A 4,925-nucleotide genomic window follows, 5' to 3' on the forward strand; every position below is an offset into this window, starting at 1 on the left:
GCAACTCGTTGGGAGACGACCTGGGATTCATACTCCCAATATTTTAATTTCAATTTTCTGTGACATCTTTCTAAATTGATAGGCGGATTTCTAGCGAATTAAGAACTATACTTGCAACTTATATATTTTAACAATTTTAATTCGCCAATTTCTGCCGGCATCATTGAACTCCTATCAAAGCTGGCAAGCACCAAACCTGGGACGGAAAATCGATCTTTAATCGAAGGCTTAGTGAAGGAGCCTTCAGTGACTCTTTGCATGACCCAAGTTCTAAGCCCCCCTTCGTGGATCAATCCAATCCAACATTTCCTCGAGGATAGAACACTTCCTGCAGCCAAGTACATGGTAATACAAGGGGAGTTGTACAAGCAAGGACTTAATCAACCCCTGTTAAAGTGCCTACGTCCTGATCAAACGGACTACGTTTTAAGCGAGGTCCATGAAGGATATTGCGGCAACCATATTGGGGGGAAGGCACTGGCTAGAAAGCTCGTCAGAGCAAGGTACTACTGTCCTCCATGATGGCGGACGCCCAAGAATTTGTGAGGAAATGCAAGAAATGCCAAGAGAATGCAAATTTCTACAAGGCCCCAGCGAAGGAGTTAATTTCTATGTTAGCTCCCTGCCCCTTTTCTCGGTAGGGAGTTGATCTCTTAAGGCCATTCCCAGTAGCCCCGGGGCACGTTAAATATCTCATAGTGGCCATTGATTATTAAACCAAATGGGTGAAAGCAGAATCCTTAGCCAGCATATCGTTAGCAGATTGTCGAAAGTTCATGTAGAGACAAGTAATCTCCAAGTTTGAAATTCCAGAGACCGTGGTCTCGGATAATAGGATACAGTTTTCAGACAAGAAGTTCGGAGAGTTCTTATCCGGGTTGGGGATAAAGCAAAAGCTCTCTTCAGTAGAACATGCCCAGAGTAACGGTCAAGTAGAAGCAGCGAATAAGGTGATCCTCAATGGGTTAAAAAGACGACTTGATCAAAGAAAGGACTCTTGGCCAGATGAGCTTGCTTTGGTCATATGGTCTTATAGGACAATGCCGCAATCCTCCACCAGGAAAATGCCTTTTTGGGTTACTTACGGGGTGAATGCAGTCATTCGTGTGAAAGTTGGGGAACCTATCCCAAGGCTCCTCCTCGGCGGTGGTGCAAAAGCAGTTGAAAAAGACTTGATTGATGAGACGGGGGAGATGGCCCACTTATCGGAAGCCACACTAAAACAGAAAATAGCTTTGTGATACAATAGCAAAGTGCTGAGAAGGAGCTTCAGAGAAGGCGATCTGGTGTTATGACGCAACGACATTAGGCAGCCGACCCCGGGAGAGGGCAAACTAGCGGCTAATTGGGAAGGACCATATAGAGTAAGAGAAGTCCTCGGGAAGGGCACCTACAAGTTAGAATAATTGGATGGGAGTGATATCCCGAGGACGTGGAATGTAGCGAATTTGAAGAGGTTCTACTCTTGAAAGGCGACTTCACAACTTAACGGTTATCCTTTTCACCATCCCTATATCGAATGTGTTGCTTTCTTTTAGATATTATGTATGTTTGTACTCCTGTTTGACTGTTAGAAAAGAGGCACTCTTTGCCCCTACCCTCCACGCGAGGTTACGATAAGGGGTTGTGACAAGGCCTACTCTTGAAAAATGAAATGTTACACTTTTTTTAAATTGTTCTTGTTCTAAGCTTATCATTGTTTTAGCGGCAACCCGGGACTGATCTCCCCGGGAGCCAAAATGGTTACAATTAACAGATATCCAACGAATAGCGACTTAGGGCCCGATGGCCAAGGAATGAAGCAACAGGTAAACATTCTACGAATGAAAATGATAGTTTAAAAAGGCATCACGACGACCTAATTAACGATCTAAAGTCAGTATCACTACAAGATACGACAACTACTTTATTGGAGAAAGTTCAAAATTACAAGTCGAGGCACCACGTCGGCCCAATAAGTCAAAATACAAGCAGAGGAAAAATACAAGACACAAGACCTCACGGCTTTGGAATGTCCACAATCTTCCCATCTTGGACCATCATGAAGGCCCCAATAAGAGAAGGGTCAAGGTCGGGAGCAAGGACAGAGACTTGAGCTTTGATTTCCTCCTTTGTGGCCTTGACAAACTTTCGGGCAACCTTCACAACATCCTTGTTTTTCTTTTTCAAATCTAGAGCCTCTTGTTTGGCAACCTTGGCTAACCTCGCGGCGTCGGCAGATTTCTCCTCCAACTCTTTAACTTTCCCTTCTAACTCTTTCACCTTCGCCTCCGCAGCCATAGCCTCACCTTGGGCGTTGTTAAGCTGGCTTGAGAGAGAGAGAGAGAGGTCGCGCTCCACCAGACGATTGATCTCGGCAGCGCTTTCCCCGGCTATTTTCTCTGCTTCAGCAAGGGGGGTCTTGAGCGACTCCTCCTGAGTCTTCAACTGGGAAATATCTCTTTGGCCAGCCCTAACTTTACCCTCTGTCAGTTGGCTTTGGGCCAGCACGGGTTCCACTTTCCTTGCGATAGCGGCTGCCCAGAGAAAGCTACAATAGGTCCATCTCGCTTGGGCGGCGAGGTCCTCATCCCGGAAGCACTCGTCTGTGCCGGGGAGAAGTTGGTTCTCGATGAAACCACCAGCGTCAAAATTTCTCTCCATGACGGTCAGGGTCTTGCTGGAGCCAGAGTTTGTTTTTCTTTTCTTAGGAGTGGAGACGATGATCAGATCATGATCATCTCCCCCATTCTCAGCCCCCACTTGACCCTGGCCAGGCTCCTGCAGCGAGGTTCTCCGGCGGGTTCTCGAGTGGTACGTCGGTAGAAGGATTCTATACATGGCCTTCACCGATGGCCTGAGTACTCCCTCTAGCGGCCTCAGGCCCATGCTCCGCCAAAGGAGTTGCCGAGCTATCATCGTCACTATCTTCCATGGGGAAGAAATGAGTCATCAATTCCGCCGTCGTGGTCTTTCCAGCAGCCATGGCAACTACAAAAGTCAAATGAAGCGAAAAGTTATCATGTCGGGAAATTAGAAGTTTTAAAGCAAGAAAAGCAAACGAATTAATCATGAGAACGGAAAGACAGACAAGTGCAAGCTTTACCTAAACATGCAGGACCGGACTCCCGGTCGCCCATCAATAGATGGAGATTAAGGTTCTTGGTGCCAAAGATTGCCAATAGGACGTCTGTGATCTGACGGTCTCCCAGACTCAGTCCTTCGTAGGACATTTTTGTTAAGTAGTCAGTGCTGGCACCAAAGCTCCAATAGGTTGGTATTTGTCTTTTCCCCTCTAAGGTAAGCCAGAAAGGGTGGCAACCCAAAGCTGGTTTGACTTTAAAGTATTTGGTCTTAAAACCATGAAAAGAGTCTTCAAAAAGACTGAAGATACGACTATTTTGTACAGCCCGGAAGGGGTTAGTGAGTAAGAAAAGGTATAAAAATACATTCAAAGAGGTTGGGATTTCTAGATATTCACAAACCATCTCGAAAGTATGGATGACCGCCCAACTGTTTGGGTGAAGTTGTGACGGAGAGACGTCACAATGGTTTAACAGAGAGATGATAAAAAGAGAGAAAGGAAGACGGAGACCCAACATGGTGAACATTGGTTTGTACACCCACATCCAATCAACTACCCGGGGAGTCGCCATGTTCAAGTGACAAATGCGCTCCCATTCACCCGGGACGAAGACTTGATAGTTCGCCTCCTCCAGGCCCCTTCCACACAAGGCCCCAAAATCACGAAGCTCCGGTAGCTCCTCTCGGGTTTCTTGGGAAGCCACGTCCTTCACGTCAGAGGTTACCCAAACATAGCGATCCACAATGCGTGTTGCACGTTGCTACGCCATACATATAGTGGGGCACCACTTAAGTCAACTCGGGAGGTCAAAAACTCAGAATAAAACAAAAGGATGAAACTATACTCTGCCACGTTACTACCCTACACAATTTAAACTAGTTCAAGGCCTAAATCCTGGAAAAAGACGTCTATGGTACCCCTCTGAAAAACTAGCTAATGGAAGTGAACCTAGCCTAGGCAGGCAACAATCACAAAAAGCCAAAAAGAAGCCAAATATTCGCAGATGAATGTTGAACCTTGAAGGAGCAATGTTCAGGAAGCAGGGAGAGATGGAGTGAATGTGTGAGGCAAGTGAAGAAGTTACGAAAGAGAAGGCCAAAAAGTATGGAATAGTAACCGTTTGGAGGAGCGCGACAAGACAAGAGTAAATTTGACTTTTTCCTTGCTTTCAAATCAACCGTAAAGAGCATTTAATGCTCAGCACAGAAACCAAAGCGACACCCCAGGACACAGGGGGCAATTCACGCGCATTGAATGTGCGAGCTCCATTGACGAACTCCCGGGATCAAGAAGATTCGGCCAAAATTGGCACGAGTAGCTTGAACGCGTCAATCCCGAACTTTTGGCTTCACGGTTGGCATGTTAGGGGCACTGTTCCGGCCCAACCCATTACGGACCCTGGGTCCAATTACAAATCTCAGACCCACCGGGTCAACCAACCCGAACTCAGAGGTGACCCACGCGTCACCTCCCGTACCACAGAAGAAACTTGGACAAGTAGCATAAGCTTCCAGATGAGTGGGCCTAACTGCAGAGGGCCCACCCGAGTACAGAGTATAAATAGGGAGGGTCCTACCCCTCCTCAAAGGTACATCACCAATCCTACCCTAATTAGCCGCCATTTCGTACGGACACTAACTTAGGCATCGGAATGTCCTTGCAGGTGGCCCCACCCACCTACCTACCAAGGATTCGGACACTCTCCTCGCCCTCGAAGCTCGCGCTCAGGTTCCGGTCTTACCTCATCCGATTGCACCTGCCTCAGGCTCACCTAATCCACCTGCCGCCCGAGCAACAGAACAATATTAAAATAAAAAATAATCTATTCATAAATAAAAAAATTATTATTAACAATTGAATA

The sequence above is a fragment of the Arachis ipaensis genome, chromosome B06 (genome assembly GCF_000816755.2).
Source record: "Arachis ipaensis cultivar K30076 chromosome B06, Araip1.1, whole genome shotgun sequence".
Classification (NCBI taxonomy): Eukaryota; Viridiplantae; Streptophyta; class Magnoliopsida; order Fabales; family Fabaceae; genus Arachis; species Arachis ipaensis.